The sequence below is a fragment of the Rhineura floridana genome, chromosome 6, assembly GCF_030035675.1.
Source record: "Rhineura floridana isolate rRhiFlo1 chromosome 6, rRhiFlo1.hap2, whole genome shotgun sequence".
NCBI classification, from domain to species: Eukaryota; Metazoa; Chordata; class Lepidosauria; order Squamata; family Rhineuridae; genus Rhineura; species Rhineura floridana.
This window is the reverse complement of record NC_084485.1, coordinates 158244403-158267332: the sequence shown is the minus strand read 5'-3', so window position 1 is coordinate 158267332 and position 22930 is coordinate 158244403. Positions and strand designations below refer to the sequence as shown.

General features: G+C 46.7%; 1 pseudogene; it reads left to right on the top strand.

Moving 5' to 3' along the window:
• LOC133386895 (uncharacterized) overlaps nucleotides 1-22930 on the top strand; it is a 70307-nt pseudogene that overhangs the window by 7166 nt on the left and 40211 nt on the right.

Here is a 22930-nt window from a genome sequence, read left to right as displayed (position 1 = left end):
TAAAATGCCTGGGCAGCTAGGAAGATCTTTACAAGCCTTTCAGTGCCAGGTGATGAGAGTGGTAGATGTACTTCCTTGGAATGCGATGCAGTGGTTGAGTCTGGATGTGACCTAGGCATGTGTGTGGAAGTGGCCAGATTTGTTGTAGGCTGGCTAACCCTCAAGATTTTAATTTTCCAAACAGCTGATTAAAAATGATCTAATTCTTACCTGTGATGGAATCCCATTTACTGGTCCATACATAATATTTTGTGTCAGAAGACCACGAAGTGAGGCTACTTCTTGCATCCAGTAGTAAGAGCTCTGGTGTGCCTCAGCATGTGATGGATGCCTCACGTCATGTGTGTGTGTAGCTATATTCACATGATTCCCCCCCCCTCCTGCTTCCAGGTTGATTTGGATCTGATCTGAAATGATTTGCCTTCACTTTCCTTTCACACCTAGTTCTCCTTACCTGCATTGGCATCTTTTACAGAAAATTGGAATGGAGGGAGGAGGAAAAAGCCATGGAGAGGCTGATTTTTTGTTTTTTTACCGGTATCTAAGTTGTGACAGATTTCTTTAATACTTCAAATTGTTATTGTTTTACTAGCTGCCAACATGCTTATTTTGCAGCAGTGTATTGAAAGCATAGAGCTCAGAGAGGGAGAAGAGAGCATCAGCTTTTTGTGTAGAAGGCCTTGGTTTCATTTTTTGGCATCTGCAGCTGCTGATCTTGAGTGGGAGACGTGGAAAAGGCCCCTTTTCTGCCCACCAGAGTATACAGTAGTGCTGAGCTAGGCAGGCAAAAGGTACCAGGAATACTGTGTATAGTTCTGGTAGGGAAACCTCAACAAGGATATGGTAGAGCTGGAAAAGGTTTGGAAAAGTGCAAGCAAAATGATCAAGTTGCTGGAGCAACTCCCCCATGAGGGCTTTTTAGTTTAGAAAAAAGGTCAGTAAGGAAAGGAGGGGGTCGAGATTGAGGTGTATAGGTTTATGCATAGTGTGGAGGAAGTAGTTACAGAGAGGTTTGTTCTCCTCTCAGAACAGTAGAATTCAGGGCTATCCAGTGAAGCTGAATGTTGAATATTCAGGGCAGACAAAAGAAAGTCCTTCTTCACACAGCAGCACACAGTTAAACTATGAAATTCGCTCCTGCAATATGTAGTGATGGTCACCCACATAGATTACTTTAAAAGAGTAGCATAAGGCTACTGAGAGCTACGAACCACAGTGGCCGTGTTCTAACTCTGAATGCCCATTGCTAGGAATTGCAAGTGGAGAGAGGGCTATCGTACTCAGGTCTTGCTTGTGGGCATCCCATAATGGGCATCTGGTTGGCCACTGTGTGAACAGGAAGCTGGACTGGGGGGGCCTCTTTGGCCTGATCCAGCTACAGGTGTCTTTTTATGTTAAGGCAGCTTCATACATTCATAGTGTGAAAAGAAAACAGCTCAAACTATGACTTTGGTTGGCTACAGTGTGGGATGTTGCATCTAAATTGAAATGAACTGAAAAGAATGCCATCCTACCATGTGAGGCCATCGGGGTGCTTCCCTCATCTAAAGCAGGTTTGGGGAAGCTTTGGCCCTCATATGTTGCTGAAGTACAATTCCCATCATCACTGGCCATGGGACGTGCTTGCTGGGGCTGATGGGAGTTGTAGTTCAACAGCATCTGGAGGGCCAGAGGTTCACCCCACCTAACCTGAAGGAATGCAAGTGGAAACTGTCTTGTTATGGTGCCAAACCTATGGAATGTTCTCCCCACAGAGGCTTACCTAATGCTGAGACTAATGTCTTTTTGATACTAGGCAATTCTCTCTCCCCCTTCCCCCCCCCCGCCAGTTTTTAGTCTTCTGTAAAATGATTTTATTCTCCTTTTGATTCTGCTGTGGTTTTTTTGAGGTAGTGTTAACTGTTTCAGCAAAATTCATGTGAGAGGTCATTCCATATAGACACATCCCGATACTATGAAATATTGTCTACTCCAATTTAATTGATGCTAACCCTGATGGCTCTATGTGTCTTGTAATCAGGGCTGTGAAGTTGGAGTCGGAGTCAGAAGCAATTTTGGGTGGAGTCGGTAGAAATCTTCCAACTCCGGCTTCAAAATAAATTTTGATTGACATTTTTAAAAAAATATAAATTCACAATGTCAAAGAAGCTTCCCATGAAGTCAGCTGTATTTGAGCATTTCACCATAACTCAAGATGGAAAACATTTTGTGTGTCAGTGTATGACACAGGACCCAGATGAAGACAAATGCTGTGATGCCAAGATCAGCGCATATTCAGGCAGCGATAAAAATGCTCCAACGAGAGCTTCCAATTTAAAAAGACATTTACAGCCCTTTCCAGGGCAGTGGAGTCAGAAGCAATTTTGGGTGGAGTCGGAGTCAGACAGTAGAAAAATAGAGGAGTTGAAGTCGAAGGTTTGGCGTACCGACTCCACAGCCCTGCTTGTAATGACTTTTTTTTAACAACCCCCCCCCTTTATTTGCTTAGTTGACTGGTGGAGATACATTTTGTTGATTTCACAGTGCTGTGATGTAAATTTTATTTATTGTCATGATTTTATTTTCCAGTTTATCTTGTTTTATTATGTGCAATGTATATTTTTATGTTGCACCCCACTCTGGGACTGATTTTAATTCACTGTTAATGAACAGTGAATTATAATCACCTAAATAAATAGAACTTTGTTTTAATTTTCTGCCACCCTTGAATAAACTAACAGAATAAATAAGTACAGAGGTAGAAGGTTTAGCCATTTTTCTTGGTTTAATTTAACAATTTTGAAGAAGGAACTGACTGTTTTGTGCTGGCCGAGGGTGCTGTCTTCTCTGGGCACAGCTGGTGGCTCTGGTAGTAGATGAAGCCATTTAGGGTATCTGTGGCCTTGCCAGCTGCTGCTTTCTCTGAGCCTACAGATGGTGAATCAGCCAGTCCCTCTACACATCACAAATAAACTGCTGACCAGTCTGAAATCGTCATTTTTAGTGTCCTTTTAATGCCAAAATGGTCTCCCTATTGCATAATGTAGTGTGGCATTGCGTGTTGGTCCGTGGGTGAGTTCTTGAGGTTTGAGTGCACCAGCTTGATCTGACGGCTGGGCTTCGTCAGCTTCAAGGGACAGTTTAAACACTGCAGTAAAAACTACAGAGGTGGGTGAGGTTTTTTAGACCTTCACATGCTCTCACTTCCTTCCCCCCGATGAGGTCACAACAAACTTCATTCAGTTGTGATCCAGCAAGGCAATCCTGGCGTGCTTGAGGGGGTAGGCAGTGTCCCCTTTGGTATGAGAAGCCATGTTAGACTACTTTTGAACTTTTTGCACAGTCACAGCCAGCTTCAGCTTTCCTTCTTTTTCTCCTCCTCCCTCTCCCACCTATCCCCCCCCGCCCAAATCTTCCAGTCTCCAGGACGTATACTATCCCTTCTCCATACTCCCCAGGGAGTCTTGCCCTATTATGTTGCTTTGTGGATGCTCCTGCCAGTGCACTCCATGATTCCCAACTTTCAAACGGGAGAAGCGCAGTGGAACAGGGTGCCGGCCCAAACTATTGCAATGGTAAAATGGAAATGGCCTGCCTTCAAGTCGATTCCGACTCATGGCGACCCTAAGAGGGTTTTCATGGTAAGCGGTATTCAGAGGGGGTTTACCATTGCCTTCCTCTGAGGCTGAGAGGCAGTGACTGGCCCAAAGTCACCCAGGGAGCTTCATGGCTATGTGGGGATTCGAACCCTGGTCTCCCAGGTCGTAGTCCAGCACCTTAACCACTACGCCACACTTGCTCTCCAACAATGCAATTGCAATGGTAGACAACTAGATATAATTGCAATGGTAGACAACTATAATTGTGTAGATGTGCTAATGCACCTTAAGGTTATTTTCTCTGTATTTTCTTGTTAATGTGCTGCTAATATAAGTACATCTTAAAGCCTGGCAGCTACAGGAAAAGTATGTTTAAATCCATGGGTGGTGATGAAAAAGAAGCATCCTTGAACTGACTGATTCCTGATGGGGCAGAAAAGGTAGACGGCAGCAATGAGGTAGTAGTGCTGGATGCAAAACTCCTTGGTGTGTCCTCAGGCTAGCATCCCAACTGGTCTGCAAGTTTGGAGTGGAAGCGAAGCGGCAAATGGTCCCTGCCAGTATTGCTCTATGAGACGAGGGGAGTCTCCTTTCTGACCTGGCAAAAGGGTGGCAGAATCAGAGGGACCCAGAAAGCTGCCTAAGACAGACCATTGGTCCATCTAGCTCAGTATTGTCTACACTGACTGGTTGTGGCTCTAGGGTTTCAGGCAGCGGACATTCCCAGCCCTACCTGGAGACGGGGGATTGATTTTAATCAAGGCAATTTAAATCAACTTTGGCACTTATAGGTTCTTAACATATTTCTTCAACAATGGTGCAAATCTGACTGAAAATGTACATGTACTGCCTTCAAGTCGATTCCGACTTATGGCGACCCTACGAATAGGGTTTTCATGGTAAGCGGTATTCAGAGGGGGTTTACCATTGCCTCCCTCTGAGGCTGAGAGGCAGTGACTGGCCCAAGGTCACCCAGGGAGCTTCAGGGCTTTGTGCGGATTTGTACACTGGTCTCCCAGGTTGTAGTCCAAGACTCTAACCACAATGCTACATTGGCTCGATACAGCATGTTACAAGGAGGGTGCACTTTGTGTAATAGTTAACTTGATTTTTATTGTTGTTAATGTTACATAAAAGTGACATAAATGTGTTAGCATTTCAGTTGCAGCAGCCTTCTGGGTTGCTGGCTGTCCTTAAACTCTTCCAAATTTTATTAAACTTCCAAATTTTATTAACCCTTAACAGACAAGTCATCACAACACTAAACATACTTTGCCCTTAAAATGTCTACAGCTAGATTTTATCTTACCCATCCCCACTGTCATTTTTATTCATAGAGTGAAACAGAAATGAAGCCATGACAGCCCTCCTGTGGCAAAAGTGTGGGGGAATACAGGAACTGGAAGCTGCTTGTGTCCTAGAATGTCTCCCCTTTTTTCTTTCCAGTCCTCTCCACATTTCCTTCCAGCTCTGTGCCTCCTGCTATCCTTTTCGATGTTTTCTCTGTCCTAATTCTTTTCCCTTGGGTGGCCCAGCTGCACCACCACATAAGCTCAGAACAACAATCCCGTTCTCATCCAGCCTGTGTCTTTGCACATGTAACTTTAGTTAGAGAAACAGAAACTGAAAGTCCTGAACTGAATTGAATGAGAGAATTTTTGTTAAATGATTTTTTTAAATTAAAAGTTCTATTTATTTTTTAAAAGCACTGATTTTTGTCCATCCTGCATAGAGATGCCATCACGGATTGACCCTTGAACACAGGAAGATGCCTTGTGCTGAATCAGACTGTTGGTCTATCTAGTTCACTATTGTCTACACCAGCTGGTAGCGGATCTCCAGGGCTTTAGACGGGAAGTCTCTCTCAGCCCTACCTGGAAATCAAGGCTATGGAGTCAGAGTCGTGGAGTCGGAGTCGGGAGCAATTTTGCGTGGAGTCGGAGTCGGTAGAAATGTTCCGACTCCAACTCCTTCGTAAATGGCAAATGTATATTAACTAGTAATAACAAATTTACTGTAGTAAAATGGTAGCACAAGGCATTTCATCACCACCACGTGGATCCAGAGCTTGGAAAAGTTACTTTTTTAAACTACAACTCCCATCAGCCCCAGGGATTGGGCTCGTCGGAGTTGTAGTTCAAAAAAATATACATTTGCCATTTATGAAGGAGTAGGACAGTAGAAAAATAGAGGAGTCGAAGGTCTGGCGTACTGACTCTACAGCCCTGCTGGAAATGCTGGGATTGAACTTGGGATCTTCTATATGCAAGGCAGATGCTCTTCCGCCCAGCGACGGCCCTTCCTCTGTGAACCTTCTGCAGGCAAGCAGGTTCTCTTAGCACTGAGCTGTGGCCCTTCCCTATTCCAAGTGTCTTGATTACACAGAAAGCACAAAGACTGTGTGATGCCTATTCTACTGCACATTCGTAAGAGGAATGCACACCAACCCAGATATGTGTCAGTATATGTGGTGATGATTCTAGCACAGTTCTAATGTTTTCCTTCACAGAAGGGCACACTTCCTGATGCAGCAATCGGACTCTGATTTCAGTACGCCCATGTACTTGCAGGCTTATCAGTCTTGGGAAGGGGGAAAGTCCTGCATATAAATCAAGATCCACACCACTCCACAACATCTACCCCTAGTTCCCAAAAAGATTCTTACACTGTCTTTCTATGGGTACGGTCAGGGAGCAGACTGGGACCCTTTCTTGCCTTCTTTGTTCCGAGTGTCAATTCTTCAAGCATGGCTTTGGGTGCACGACTGAACATTTCTGTGCTCCTTGTTGCATGTCCAGAGTCCTCGTGGAACAGGCAGGCTTCTCAAGAACCTGCATGTGGATGTTAGTGCCCTTGGTGCCAGCTTTGACAATGAGGTATGTGTTTAATGTTCGGATAGTCTATTAAGATTGGGGGCAGAAAGCATCTGTTTCCCAGGAAGAGCTGATCCTCAGATCACCTCAAAAAGAGGAGCAACGTTTGGGGAAGCCAGAGCATCCCCATATGTAAAGAGTGGTGTTAAGAGAGAAATAGCAGTGGGTGGGTGAAATAAGAGATTTCTATAATGCTCCATGGAGCAGACTTGTCCAGAGGTGAGGGTTATTTAAAAAATAAATAAAGGAAATCTTTCTTTTTTGAGAGAGAGGCTTTTTATTGATGATCAAAAAGTGCCAACGTTAAGTAATAGTCACTCAGGTAATCTGGTTCTGAGCTTTGGTTGGTGCCAGCAGCTGTCAGTATTTTAATTGTAGTGATGAGTTACAGAGATGCTGTCAGGACACAATTAAAAAATAAAGGACACAATTCTATGCCTGTCTAGTCAAAGGTCAGTCCCATTCAGTTCTGTGAGACTAACTCTCATGTAAGTAGCTTATAGGATTGGATTGCAGCCTAGGGGTTGTATTGAACTAAGTCCTACTCAGAGTAAACCCACTGAAATCAGGGGACTCAAGTTAGACATATCCATTGATTTTAATGGGTCTACTTTGAGTAAGACTAACATTGGATGCAACTAGATGACTAGATGAAAACTAGATGAAAATTACAAAGCCAAACATGAGAGGCAAGATACAATAAGAATCTGTACCTGTGGTCCAAGGCCATGGTCTGAAGGCACATGAGGCCAGCACCCTGCTGAAGCTAAGCAGGGTCAGGTCTGCTCAGTGCCTGGATGGGAGACAAACCATATGTAAGCTGCCTTGGGTTTCTATCATGAAAGAAAGGCGGGGTATAAATTAATAAATAAGCAGGATTTTATAAAGCACGAAACTGAAGATGCTTTAACTTGCTTTGGAGGCACTTTGTTCTGACCCACCTCTGGAAAGTAAAGTGGATATCAAGCAGATGCCAGGTAGTCAGTGAACCCCTTTTCATGAAATGATTTCTGAGCGCACTCCCTAAACGTTAGGCAGGCCCTGACCGTATGTATTAGTTGTACAAAGCCATTCTGTAACACTGACATTCTGTTTGTGTCCTTTTACCCTACCACTCTGGACAAAAAGGTTACTTGTTCCTCACTACTAAGGTGGGTGAAAGCCTGTATATCTTTGGCATATGAAGTGCTTCGCTTACCTTCTCCCCTGAACCTCACAGCACACTCCAGCAGATCTGCAGCCATGTCTGCAGCATTCTCCACTAATGCTCCCATATCTCAGATCTGTAGCGCAGCAATGTGGTCCCAATGTGGTCCATGCCTTCTACCTTCACAAAGCATTATTAGACTAATATGCATCTGCTGAGGGGCCTTTGGATACTGGGTTTTACAACAAGTTTTAGCTCCATCTACTTCTAAGGCTATCCCACCCTAGGACCTTAGCTTTTGTACGTCCCATCTTGGAGACCTCTGACATCTGCATGAGAAGCAGCAGTTTTTCTTACCATAAATGGTATTTCTTCATGGATGTCCAGAGTGCTCCAAGACCCACCCTGCTTGACTACCTGTAAACATCTTTTTTGCCTCTGCATTGGGACTGCACCTGGGGTCCCCCTTTTTCCTTTCTAACTCTTGATTACGTGCGTCGGTTGTTCTTTAAGTCTTTGTAACACACTGTTAACCACAGTGTTCCATGTTGTGTTAATGGGTTTTTACTCTCCTGCATGACTGTTGTTTTCCACTGTTACTAAGTTTCCTGTTGAGATCTGTTTTCTGTACGCTAAGTCTTTTGTTGAATCCTAGGTGTTTCCTGTCTCTGAGCTGCAGGGCAGGGAGCACAACCCAACTTGGAGCCCTCTGGACATCCACACAGGAATACCATTTATGGTACAAACAACTGTTCCTTTTCCCTGCCCCGGGCCAACCTTATATTTACCATGGGAAGTCAGCTATGGTCCAGCTGTTGTGGAGATACAGCTGTTAAAGGCACAAGAACACTGCTTTCCCAATGCCAATTGTAGACCAAAGCCCAGGCTGCCATTCTGTACCCACTTGCCTGGTAGTAAGCCCCATTAAACACTACGGGACTTACTTCTGAAGTAGACGTGTATACCAATGTACCGTAAGTACTTCAATACAGTTAATATATAATGAAGGCCTGGACATCAGCTACTGCATAGGCAGGAGACATGCCTAAGCCTCTTTGCAAAGCTTTCACGTTTTGCGTTTCCCATTTGGGGAGGGGATTCTTTAACATCTACCCACAGTACTGTCTCTCAGAAATTTGCCTACTGGTCCAAAACGGTTGGCAATCCTTGTTTTAGGGAGTACCCGATCTCAGACGAACCCACCACAGGAAAGATACATCATGGGTGCTAGGAACAAAGGAAGGGCAAACTACAGAGATTCCAAGGACTCCTAGAAAATAAGACAGAAGCAGGAAAAGTGCACTAAAGGGGAGGAGAGAACAAACTCTTTAGGACTCCAGAGATTGCTATTGCATAGTGTCCAAACAACTCACTTATCAATCACAGTTCTGATGACTTCACTCATTGGCTAAAAACAGTGACAGGCAGGAGCAGCCAGACTGGCTTATTTCACTTTCTTTCTAGGAGAACTAGAGACTTACATTTTCTTTTTAAATTAAATCTCAGCATCTGGGGTCCCTTCCTGGGGGCTGCCAGTGAAGACCTTTGTGGGCATCAGATTGGTGACCCTTGACTTACAGGAAACTGGATTAATTTTTTTGGTGAGTTCTTGTTACCTGCTGGCATGGCCTTGGAGAGAGATTGTGTAGACAGTGGCCAGAGTGGCCACAAGGCATTGTAATCTCCCTTCAGTTTCTGCAGGAAAGACATTAGATGAGCCCTGCTGCTTCAAACTTTATGGCCATCTAACTGACCCTCTCTTTTTCCACAGCGGCCAACCAGATGCCTCCAGGCAGTTTTAATCAAATGCCTTTTTTCCACATGGCCTCATCTGTTCGCTTTCTAGGGCCTGTTTCACACCTACCATCATAGGAAATGTGGGGCAGGGCCTTTTGGTTTCAGTGACCAGACATCAAACTCAGTGACCAGACATCAAACCCTAAGAGGTTTGTCTTGCCTCAACCTCTTTCTGTGAAGAAGGATATAAATATTTTGCAAACAATAAAAAAATTAAGCTGGATATGAAGGGAATAGTTGTTTCTTGCTGCTTGCTTCCTAGCAAATCTTCTTGAGAAGTATCTTGTCAGTGGTTCTGTTTAGCCATCATGGCTAATAGCCATTGATAGCCTTATCGTGAATTTGTCTAATCCCTTTTAAGGACATCTAAGCCTGTGGCCATCATTGCATCTTGTGGTAGTTAATTCACTAGCTCTAACTGTACACTATGTGAAAGTAGTACTTTTTCTTGTTCTGAATCTATTGCCATTCAGTATCATTGGATGACCCTGAGTTCTAGTATTGAGTAAATATTCTTTGTTTTCTTCATACTGTGCATAATTTTATAAAAGCTTACATTGTGTCGCTCCACACATTACTTTTTCCTAAATTGAAAAAGTAGCACACAATGTCATCTTTCCTCAGGAGGAAGTTGCTGCAACCCCTGATCAATTTTACTAGTTGCTATATGAAACCCATTTTGAGATGGTATAAATTATTTGCAGTCCTTTTCCTCAAAATCCTAGCATGGGATTTGTCTTTTTCACTGCTGCTATACAGAGAGTTGATGTGTTGATTGAGCTCCTCACCTTGGTTCTTAGATGTTGTTATTAAGGATAAAATGACCAACCTTTTAATCAGCTTGCCTTCTGGAAAGGTAACCTTGTGCAGAGGGATTTTTTTAGCGTAGTAAGAAGCATATAGATGGAGATGACTATGTATGTGGACTTTCAAAAAGCTTTTGGCAAAGTTCTTACCAAGCTTGGTAAGCTTTGGGAGTCAGGGATAAGGGTAAACTGTCCTGTGGATCAGTGACTGGATAAAGAACAGAGTAGAATAAATGGACAGTTATCATAACAGAGGGATGTAAGAATTGTTGTTTCCCAAGAATCTGTACTGGGACCAGTGCTTTTTACTTTGTTGACAAATGATTTGGAGTTAGAGGCGAGCAGTGCGGTGGCCAAGTTTACTGATGGCACCAAATTATACAGGATGGTAAAAACAAAACGGGATTGCAAAGGCCTCCCAAACGTATCAAATGCGGTTCAGTGTTTTTTAAAAAAGTGTAAAATGATGCACCTTGGGGCACAAAATCCCATTGGCCTCTGCACTGGAACATAACAAGCTGCCTTATACCTGGAGGTGCTGGGGATTGAACCTGGAACTGTCTGTTGCCAAAGCAGATGTTGTACCACTGTGGCTTTTCCCCTCCACTGCTCACCCTTAACTTCAGGTCAGGTTAAAAATCACAGCCCCCAATACCAGTCCTTGTGTTACTCCACTTCGTATGTCCCTCCATTGGGTGAATGGTCCATTTATTTCACCTCTGTTTCATGTTCTTTAACCAGCTACTGGCCCATAAGAGGACCTGTCCTCTTCATTTTTGACTGCTAAGCTTAGTCAGGAGCATTTGGTGAGGTTCTTTGTCAAAAGCTTTCTGAAAGTCTCAGTACACAGTGTCGATTTGATCTATCTATAATATGCTTGTTGATACTGTCAAAGATCTCTGAAGGGTTAGCGAGACAGGACTTTCTCTTGCAGAAGCTTCTGCAGGACTTGTTTTTCTGTATGCTTAGTACTTCTGTGTTTAATAATGCTTTCCACCAGTTTTCCCAGAACAGATCGTACATCTATAATTTCCTGGATGTCAAAGTTCCTTTTTTAAAAATTGGTGTTACGTTGGCCATTTGCTAGTCTTAGGAACAAGTTACTTATTTTTGTTTGCAGATCAGCACTTTCACATTTGAATTATTTAAGAACTCTTGGATGGATGCCATCCAGGCCCAGTGATTTGCTCATTTTAACTTTGTCAATAAGGCCTAGAACTTTGTCTCTTCACTTGGTTCCTGAGAGAGTTCGTTTAGCCACAGGTATCTGCTTTCCATCTTTCAAAGAATAGGAGTCTGCTTTTCCCTCCATTGTGAGAGGGAATGATTATTTATCCTCCTGTGTTGTTTTTTTAACAACAGGCAAACGAGCTATGTGGAAGCCTATAGTTTTGGAAGATCTTTAATTGTTAGGAAGACTTCAGAGCTGATGGACTGGATGGCCAAGAGAAAAATCCCAAGCAGAGATCCAGTAGATTTTGAGGAACATGATGCTGTCTCAGATACTTCCCCTGCAATACACTGTACCACTCCACTGATAATTTGTGCACATTTGTGGGCTATAATTGTCAAGGCAGTTTCCTTAGAATGCTGTGGGTCAGTCATTCCTTGCTTGTATATTTTTCCTTCTTGAGGCCTGCCTCTGAGTTTGTACTCAAGTTAGTGTTGGTGACAGTAATGAGAATTTCAAAACTGATTATAGTTGTGTCTCCATTTGCTCTTGAAGGCTTCTGAAGGCAGCAACCCCATGAAGGAATGGCAGGTTTCTGACCACTTGGTCCCTGATCCACTTGACATTGTGGTGAGTCTGCCGTTTATACCTAGGAGGGCCCACACCAGATGAAAAAGCTCCACTGATGGCGGTGGGAAAATACAGTTTCTTTGCCTCCATTGCAGCCACAGAGTAAGATTGTCAGTAGGTTCTGAAGTGGGGGAATCAGCAGCACACTGCCACAATTCCAAAGGCATCAGTCTCATACAAAGGCCACCTTGGGTAGCCACTTCCCCTCCAGTGGTATTAAGAGAGAGGTGTAAACGCTGTACATTCTCAAATGCTTCCCAGGCTAGGAAGAATGCACACACTACACAAAGCTCCTTTAAATACAAGGCTGATCACTGGACTCCCAAAGTCACCAGCTTCCACCTCCAGTAGTGGCAGAGGCCACTACTCACAGACCCTGCCCATCCAACCTCGTACCTGATTTCCTCCTTCTCTGCCTCTGCTTCAGAATAGATCTGGGTTTGGAGTTTTAGGAGTTCATCTTGAACCTCCTCTCTCAAGCGCAACTCTTCCTCCTGCCTAGCAGCCTCCAACTCGGCTTTTAGTGACCTAAGAAACAAGCAGAATGTGGTATGGGAATGAAAACTGGCAAAGTGGGCTCTGGATCTTGAAAGCTTCTGCTGCAATACATATGCTTAGTTTTTCAATTGCCACTTCACTGAACCTTTGGAGACCTTTTCAACACCTCCAGAGTGCAGTATGAGATTTGGTACAATCCCTGCCCCATCCGCTTTCTCAGGAGGGGGGAGGGTTGGAGCTTGTCTGTGTCACACTGTGCTTGTGAAATGCTCAGAGCACCAAAATGGAGCACAGCACAGGCAAGGCCCAGTTGTCGTACTGAACTTGGAGCTGCCAGGGATGGGGAATGTGGCAGAGGATCATCCCCATGGTTGTGTCCCACAGATGGGAAGGCCTCACCTGCCAGTCATAGGGTCCAAGATGGTTGATACTAGGGAAGGCTCTGTTTTAGAGTCTTGGATCCCAAGCCATTTAGGGCTTTATATGCCAGAACTAACACTTTGAGTTGGGCCTGGTAGCTCACTGGCAGCCAGTGCAGCACTTTCAGGACCGGTGTCACATGATACCATTGGCTGCCACACTTACCAGCCTAGCAGCCACATTTTACACTAGCTGAAGCCTCTGGGCTATCTTTAAGGGCAGCCCCACGTATAGGACATTAAAGTTGCCTAGATGGGAAGTCACTAGAGCATGGACAATTGAGAACATGCTATCCTGGGCCAGGAACAGCCATTGCTTGTGAAACAGCCTCAGGTGGACATAAGCACTCCTAGCCACTAGAAGTCACTTGGGACTCTAGTGACAAGTTGGAATCCAGGAGTATTCCCAGACTACGAACCTGTTCCTTCATGGGGAGTACAACACACCCACCCAGAACAGGTTGTACACCTAATTCCCAGACACAGGAACCACCCACAGCACTGCCATCTTAGCATGATTCAGCCTCAGTTTTTTGGCCCTATCCAGCCCATTAAACTGCCTCCAGACACCTGTCCAACACCTTCACAGCCTCTTCTGATTCAGATGAAATTTAGAGATAGAGTGGTGTGGTCATCAGCATACAGATGACACCGTGCTCCAAATCCCCAGATGACAGCTCCCAGTGGTTTCATATAGATGTTAAGTAGCATAGGAGACAGAATGGACGCTTGTGGGACCCCACAGCTCAGACGCCATGGAGCCAAGCAACAATCCTAGTACTATTTTCTGGTAGCAGCCCTAAGTGAAGGAGTGGAGCCACTGCAGTATAGTTCTACTAACTCCCAACTCATTGAGTTGCTCCAGAAGAACACCATAGTCAGTGTTGTTAAAATCTGCTGAGAGATCACAGAGAACCAACAGGGTCACGTTGCCCCTCTCTCTCCTGATAAAGGTCATCAATCAGGGCAACTAAACCAAAACCGGGCCAGAAACCAGACTGAAATGGATCTAGATAATCTGCTTCCTCCAGGCATACCTGCAGCTGGTTGGCCACCACCCTCTCAATCACCTTGCCCAGGAAGGGAACGTTAGAGACTGGACTGTCGTTTTCTAAAGCCTCTGGATCAGGAGACGACCTCTTCAAGAGGGACTACAACACTGCCTCTTTCAAGGCGTTGGGCATAATTCCCTCCCATAGTGAGGCATTGACCACTCCCTGGACCCATCCAGTCAGTCCTTCTGCCTAGATTTTGCTAACTATGATGGGCAGGATTTGATAGGGCCCTCACTGCCACAGATGTCCTGTCCATGTCCTGGGGATACAACATGATCCCACAAGCTGTAATTTGACTACACTCCAGGGACTTCCAACAAGCCTGAACCAAGTGCAATTTTACCTTGGCACAGCAGACTGGTATCTATGCACATATGTGCGCGCACACACACGTGAACACCCCTCTATCCTCCATCCAAGCAATCAAGAGGTATTATCAGAGTCAAGGACACGTGGTGGCCAGGCAGACACACTCAAGGAGGGTGTGAAGCCGGGCCGGTGAGGGGTGTGGCTTGGGAAGAGTCCTGCAGCCAGACAGAGAGGCCAAGAGAGCTGCATGCGGCTTCTGGCCTGAGGTTCCCCAGTCCTGCTCTTTTATGTGCTGCTCTTAGTGCAGTGTCTCTGCTCCTTTCTCCAAAACACATAATGAAAAGCACTGATATGTTAGAAAGAAAGAAGTCCCAAATATTTGGGACTACTCCAGAAGCACTCACTAGGTCCTGATCCTCTGGGCTGTTTTAAGAGTTGCAGAGGGCCCTTGCTGTGGCAGTATCTGGAGCCACAGAGTGGCAAAGATGGCAAATAGTCCTCCTCGTGGCCTCCTGCAAGCTGCCCCAACTGTTGCAACTTCTTTCCTCTCCCTTGCTGGCCTAGATAGATAGGAGCTAGATCAATTTCTCCGCACTGTCTTGTTGTAGAAACCCTCATAATTGTTACAAAAAGGGTCCTTCTTCCTCTTCCAAGTGCGCTGCTGATTAGTTTTGAAAGAGGTGACCCAGAAGTCTTTTGCCAGTGCCAACTCCTGTAGAGTGAGGGCCCCAATCCTGTGTGTGATGAGAGAGAGTCAGTTGCCTGAGAGAAGGTCTTCTCAACATGGGGGCACCTACCTCCCCTTGCAGCTTTCTTTTCTAGCTGCTTACCTCAGGCCAAGAACTCTTGTGGTCTTGCACTTTGGCTTGTGCCTCTAGCAAGCTGTGAGGCTAAAATACTTGCTGGGGGGTGGGAGGAGACAAACACTGGGCAGCAAGCCTAGTTGTACACACTTTCCCAAACTTCTAGCCACTTCTGCACCTGGAAGGCTGCCTGCCTGGCTGGCAGGGTAGTTTCTAGCAACCAGTGCTTAATATCTTCTTGGACAACTATGAGGTGCAGTCCTGTAGGTGTTGGTCCCTCTTGGGGACATCCAGCGTGGAGACATCCCAGTGCATGAGTGGTCAGAATACCCATTTCCCCTGACTTTTCCTCTGCCCCTCTGGCAGATGCCCATTTCAGTGTCACTTTGCATGTGATGTGTGGAGGGGGACTGGGAAGTCTGCTGGAATGCCAACCTCTCCTACCCCTTTGTTTCTTGGGGCTTTGGTTTCCAGAGCACAAGCTTTGAAAACATACTTGATGTGCTACCTCCAGTCCTGGGAAGTCCAAAATTTGGGGTGAGCAGAGCCACCGTTGAAAGCACTTGGAAAGAAGAGGTAAGTGGCATACTTGAGTTGTGTGGGCTCTTCTTGGAGCATGTTGCCTTGGCAGACTCCTGCAGCTGACTTGCAAGGAAAGTGGCAAGTGGTGTATAAAGCAAAGTGCTTAGCCTCTTAGTTAGTCTGCAGCTAGGCAGCAGGGTTGGGGGGCTGATTCTACATCTCACAGAGGTTTAAACTGCAGGAAATGCCCTCTTTTAACGGACAAGGATGCAAACTATCGTGGATGTGAGCCCATCTCTTAGATGTCCTGCTGTGTGCCCTGCTCATCCAGCAGGTGGCTTTCTGGTATGCAGGGAACTGCTGGTAAGGAGGCCACACCCACATGCAGCTTGTCTCTTCCTGTAAGCCATTAGTTGGATCTTGGATGGCTGACTCACGGCCCTGAGGTAGGATGGGCCAGGAAGTAGAGCAGGGTTGGGGAAATGGATCTTGCCAGCAGACATCCATCCTCTCATGGTGTCACCATCACCTCAGGTGAAGCGTTTTCCTTTGCCTGCCTGGTTTGACTTCAAACTGCGTGGCAAATGAAGTGGGGTGTGCAGCCGCCCATGTCGTTTGAAATCAAACTGTGTGGGCAAAGCGAGGGCCACTCAGCTGGCCAGTGCTTACAGCAAGCCCCACAGGGGGACAGCTGAAGCACTGGGGGACTGGAGAAGACCTGCCCTGGGAGTGAGTACCTGAGCATCTGGGTGATTGCTTGCTGGGACCCCCTGCCTGACCCTGACTCCAGAGAGAGGCTGAGTCAATCTTGCAGCCTCTTGCATCAGCTCCTGGCTGGGTCAGGGGGCATAAAAGCCCAGCTGGCCTTGGGTGGCAGGTCTGCTGCCGGCGGGGTCACCACCGAATACCAAAGGGGATCACCCCTTGGGGAGCTCCTTAGGGAGTCCCTAGGGCGATGGGGGTACCCCTTCTATTTTTAAAAAACCAATCTGGAGGAGATTAGTAGTGGGGAAGGTGTAGGGTGCATGTGTAGTTCCTGCGCAGGGTGAGAGCCTGTGCAGTGGACTGAACAATAGGAGAAAGTTGCCAGATGCCTTCAGAGTGAGAGTCTGTAACTGGCAGAAGGCTGGCCCTCCCTGGGTGTGAGACGGGGGAGTAGATGTGCCCTGTGTGAAAAATATTGAGTGGATCTGGCTGTCCCAATTCTCTCAGAGGCCTACTGGGATAATTGGTTCAAGTAGGTTTTGTTGGTGGGCTCTTGTTGGGTTCATTTCAGGTATTTAGGAGGAGTCTTAATAAGGAGGAACATGGGTGATGCCACCCCAATTTCAGTGATCACGGGTAGAGGGACATATAGCCATGGGGAGGTGGTGAATTACCACAGAAGATGAGGGCAAGGCTATCTACGCCTTGTTCCTTGCTGCCACTCCTCTCATGGATGGGTTCCATGTTATAATAATAATAATAAAATTTTATTTGTGAGTCGCCTATCTGGCCGAATTAACGGCCACTCTAGGCGACGTACATGTACATGATAAAATACAATAAAAACCAATGAAAACCACCAACAATAATTAATATACCAATATTAAAAGCAACCCACCCCAGAGATCCCATAGGCCTGCCTGAACAGCCAGGTCTTCAAGGCCCGGCGGAAACCTATCAGGGAAGGGGCATGGCGAAGGTCAAAAGGAAGGGAATTCCAGAGGGTGGGGGCCACAATCAAAAATGTCCGCTCTCTGGTCCGCACCAGCCTCGCTATCTTAACTGGTGGGACCGAGAGAAGGTCTTGCATGGCTGATCTTGTCAGGCGGCATAATTGGTGATGCTGGAGGCGCTCCTTCAGATAAACTGGACCGAAACCGTATAGGGCTTTGAAGGTCAATACCAACACCTTGAATTGGGCCCGGTAAACAACTGGTAGCCAGTGTAGATCTACTAACACCGGAGTGATATGATCACGGCGACGGCTGTTCTTAATTAAGCGTGCCGCCGCATTCTGTATCAGTTGTAATTTCCGGACCATTTTCAAGGGTAACCCCACGTAGAGCACATTACAGTAGTCTAAGCGAGAGGAGACCCAGGCATGTATCACCCGTGGGAGCAGATGGGCAGGAAGGTAGGGTTGCAGTCTCCTTATCAGATGTAATTGATACCAAGCTGCCCGGCTCACTGCCGAGATCTGAGCCTCCATGGACAGCTGGGAGTCAAGAATGACCCCGAAGCTGCGGACCTGGTCTTTTAGGGGCAATGTTACCCCATTGAACACCAGGTCTATGTCCCCCAGCCTGCCCCTGTCTCCCACGAGCAACACCTTGGTCTTGTCGGGATTTAGCTTCAGCCTATTCCTTCCCATCCATCCACTTACGGATTCCAGGCACTTGGAAATGGTGTCCACAGCCAACTCTGGTGAGGACTTAAACGAGAGATAGAGCTGAGTGTCATCCACATATTGGTGACACCGCAGCCCGAATCTCCTGATGATGGCCCCCAGCGGCTTTACATAGATGTTGAATAGCATGGGGGAGAGGATAGAACCCTGTGGCACTCCACAATTGAGAGGCCAAGAGTCTGAAACCTCATCCCCCAATGCCACCTGTTGGTGCCTGTCTGAGAGATAGGAACGGAACCACCGTAAAACGGTGCTCCCTATTCCTAATCCCTCCAGGCGATCTAAAAGGATACCATGGTCAACGGTATCGAAAGCCACTGAGAGATCCAGGAGGACGAGGAAGGTGGTTTCTCCCCTTTCCAGCGCCCTCCTCATATCATATGTTGCTCATCTGCTCTGCCCACTGGCCTATGTGTGCTGTTGTTTAACACCAGATTGGTATACAATAAGGCCACACTCATCCATGATTTGATTGTGGATGAAGGTGCCAATTTGGGGTGCATTACTGAGACCTGGGTAGGTGAGCTGGGAGGAGTTGATCTGACCCAGCTTTGCCCACCTGGATACTCGGTGCAACACCAGCACAGGCTGCAGGTATGGAGGAGGAGTTCCTGTGGTCTACAGAACTTCCATCTGTGTCACCAAGAAACCACTCTGTCTTGGAACTGACTGTGAGGGCCTGCACCTAGTGTTGGGCCAAGGAGACAGGAAACTAGGGTTGCTACTGGTGTACTGTCCACCCTGCTGCCCAGCAGCTTCTCTGACTGAGCTGGCAGAGGCCATCTCGGCTGTGGTATTGGAGGAGCCCAGAATGATAGTCTTGGGTGATTTCAGTGTTCATGCTGAGGCTGCCTCCAGTGTTCTGGCTCGGGACTTCATGGCCTCCATGACAACCATGGGGCTGTCTCAAGTTGTCACCGGCCTGACGTATAGGTCAGGGCACACCCTCGACTTGGTTTTTGCTCCAAATGGAGGAAGAGGTGGTCTGGAGATGGGGGTGGATGTCACCCTATTGTCATGGTCAGACCACTTCCTGGTGAAGTTTAGAATTATGGCTCTGATCCTCTGCTGCAGGAGTGATGGACAGATTAAGATGGTCCGCCCCCAGAGACTAATGGAATCCACCCCAGAGACTAATGGAATCCACCCCAGAGACTAATGGAATCCACCCCAGAGACTAATGGAATCCACCCCAGAGACTAATGGAATCCACTAGATTCCTGAATGACCTGGGGGAGTTCCCAGTAGATGGAGCAGGTGACCCTGTTGAAGCCCTTGTCATGCTGTGGAACAGCGAAGTGCATTGGGCTCTTGAAATGGTTGCCCCTGAGTGCCCTCTCCGGCATTGTGGAGCCTGGTTTGCACTCTGGTACACCAGTGAGCTAAGGGCAATGAAACAGGCTGGACGACAGCTAGAGTGCAAGTGGCTAAAGACATGCTGTGAGGCTGATTGGGCACGAAAACATCATAACCGTGCCTACTGTGCAGCGGTGAGGGCAGCGAAGAAGGCCCACTTCTCTGCCACCATCGCATCAAGTAGCTGTCCAGTGGAGCTTTTCCATATTGTCAGGGGTCTGTTGACATCAAGTCAAGGAAATGGAGTCTTAGACCCTTTGGAGGCCCACTATGAATTGTTTGCAAGGCACTTTGAGGGTAAAGTTGCTCGCTTCTGTAGCAGTCTTGATGCCCCATCCACATTACTGTAGTCCTCAATGAGGTGTCCAGTGCAACATCTGCTGCAACTTCTTGGGAACGGTTTCAATAGATGCGGCCTGATGACATGGACAAGGTGCTTGCAATGATGCAGCCATCAATGTGTCCTCTCGACCCTTGCCCTTCTTGGCTTATTAAAGCTTGCCGAGGAGGTTTGACCAAGTGGATCTAGGGTGTGGTCAATGCATCATTGCAGGAGGGAGTGATTCCAGCCACCCTGAAAGAGGCAGCGATCCCACCACTCATAAAAAAGCCCACCCTGGACCCATTGGTCTGCAACAATTACCCCTTCTTAGGGAAGGTGAGTGAGAGGGTTGTGGTGCAGCAATTGCAAGTATTCTTGGATGAAACAGTTTATCTTGACTCATTCCAGTCTGGGTTCAGGCCTGGTTATGGGACTGAATCTGCCCTGATGGATGACCTTTTTCGGGAGAAGGACAGGGGAAGTGCAACCCTGTTACTCTTACTTGATCTTTCAGCAGCTTTTGATACCATTGACCATGGTATCCCTCTGGCCCGACTTGGTGAGATGAGTGTGGGAGCCACTGTTTTAGAGTGGTTCCAATCCTATCTCAGAGGTCATTTTCAGAGAATAGCATTGAGCGATTGTCTTTTGGCCCCCTGGCAGTTGTGCTGTTGGGTGCCGCAGGGTACCATCTTGGCCCCATGTTGTTTAACACCTATATGAAGCCGTTGGGAGTGGTCATCAGGAGATTTGGGGCGAGGTGTCAGCAGTACGCTGACGATACCCAGCTCTATTTCTCTAACATCTGAATCGGGAGAGACCGTGCAAGCCCTGGACTGGTGCCTGGACTCTGTGGTGGGCTGGTTGAGGGCTAGTAAAGTGACTGTGGGTTGATGGTTCCCAAATTCAGATAACTACTTTGGATGGAGTCTTACTTCCTCTGAAAGAGCAGGTCTATAGTCTGGAGGTGCTCCTAGATCCATCCTTGTTGCTAGAATCCCAGGTGACCCCAGTGGCTAGTTGTGCCTTTCACCAGCTACAATGGTAACACAGCTGTGGCTGTTTCTGGACAGGGATAGCCTGACCACTGTTGTCCATGTTCTGGTAACCTCCAGGTTGGATTACTGTAATGCCCTGTATACAAGGTTACCCTTGAGGTTTGTCTGGAAGCTGCAGTTGGTGCAAAGGGCAGTGAGACTGCTCACTGGAGCAGGTTATCGCCAACATATCACTCCGCTACTGAAAGAATTGCACTGGTTACTAGTTAGCTAAGTTCAAGGTTCTAGTTTTGGTGTACAAAGCACTATACAGCTTGGGACCAGGATACCTGAAAGACCGTCTTACTCTTTATACACCCAGTCGATCCCTGCGCCCTGCAGGTGAGGGCCTCCTGCAGATACCATCTTATCAGGCTGTCCATTCCGCACAACACAGGAAACGAACCTTTAGTGTAGCGGCACCAACCCTTTGGAATTCCTGCCCTTTAAATATTAGACAGGTACCATCTCTGTTATCTTTTCGGTGCCTACTGGAGACCTTCCTCTTTCAACAAGTCTTTTACGTAGAGACCTTATCCCAGTCTGCATCTGCATTGGAATTGCTTTTTAATATATTTTTAAGCCTTCTTTTTAAATGTTTTTAAAGCTTTTTTTAAAATGTTTTTAAAGATGTTTTGTTTTAATATGTTTTTAATGGTTGTTGTGTTTTAATATATTTTAAAGTCTGTTTTTATGATGTTTTAAAGTGTTTTTAGTACCTTTGTTTGACACCCTGGGCTCCTACTGGGAGAAAGGGCAGGATGTAAATCAAATAATAAATAAGTTCTGCTGAAGAACTCTGTAGTGCAGCCAATCTGACTAGTGGGGGCTTGCTGCAAGCCTTGTTTGCCTAGTGGGAGGCATCCTTTAAAGCTCCCTTCTGAGGGTTCCTTTGCCACCATGTCTTTAGCTGCCCCACACCTGCCATCACATAGGAATGCAGGTGGGTGCGGTTTGGCGGAAATGGCCTTGTGAGCCAAATTAGGGCCCCTGTTGGGCCTGATTTTGCCCATGGGCCTGAGGTTCCTGACTACTGTATCCAAACAATAATAAAAAAAAACTTAGCATCTTTCCCTTCCATGTTCTCTGTTGCTTTTTCCTGGTGGCTTGCCATGTCTTAATGTTAAGAAAGAGGATCTTGCAAGCCAGTGGCCATCTGGAGTTCAGATAGCACATTTCAGATGGATGGTGCTGGCTGGAGAAAGATTGCATTGGGGTATGGAGAGAGCCCATCCATTCAGACGCTGGGTCACATCTTCAGATCTGCAGCCTCATCTTCCTGGCTTCTCATCTTTGCTTCTACAGTCGTCTTCCACATTTCATGGAATCAGTTGGCAAGCAAGGCCTGCAGTTTTATTCCTGCATTGTCTTATTCCAAATTTCATAGGATCTGTTGCATCACAGTAATTGTGTGTGCATAAAAGCCAGCCAGAAGGTGGGTTAGGTCCCTTGTGGGGTTGCTCAGTCACTGCTGGCATGCTTACCACCTTTATTTATTATTTATTTATTATTTTTATTTTATTATTTGATTTATATCCCGCCCTTCCTCCCAGCAGGAGCCCAGGGTAGCACTTTCCATGTTTGTTCATTCATTCTCTGTCACACACACACTCTCAAACACTCACTCACTCATTCTGGACACAGGATAACAGAGCAAGCCACGCATCTAACTCTGTCCTTCCTTGAGGAGGCACTGTTGGCTTTGGGCTCGTTACAGGGAAACTGGGGAAGGCTTTGGGGTTGGAAATGCTGCCTTCCTGTCACCCAGAGAAACACAGAAACTCCTCTGTGTGAAGTTTCTTTTACCCCCGTGTCATGGTCAGATCACTATCTGGTGAATTTTGACATCTCGATGCCACACTCCCTCCGCAGGGGTAAAGGACCTATTAGAATGGTCCGCCCTAGGCGCCTGATGGATCCAGAGGGATTCCTGACTGTGCTGGGGGAATTGGAACCTGCTGAAGGTCGCCCGGTCAAAACCCTGGTGATGGAGTGGAATGAGGGAATCACCAGGGCATTAGACCGGGTGGCTCTGAAACGTCCTCTCCCCCTGAATAGGACTCAGACGGCTCCGTGGTATACACCCTGGTTGCGTAGTCTGAGGCAGGAGGTGAGACGACTAGAGCGCCGGTGGCGAAAATCCCATTCTGAAGATGCTCGGACACAGGTTAGAGCAGCAATAGCTGCCTACCAGGTGGCAGTGAAGGCAACAAAG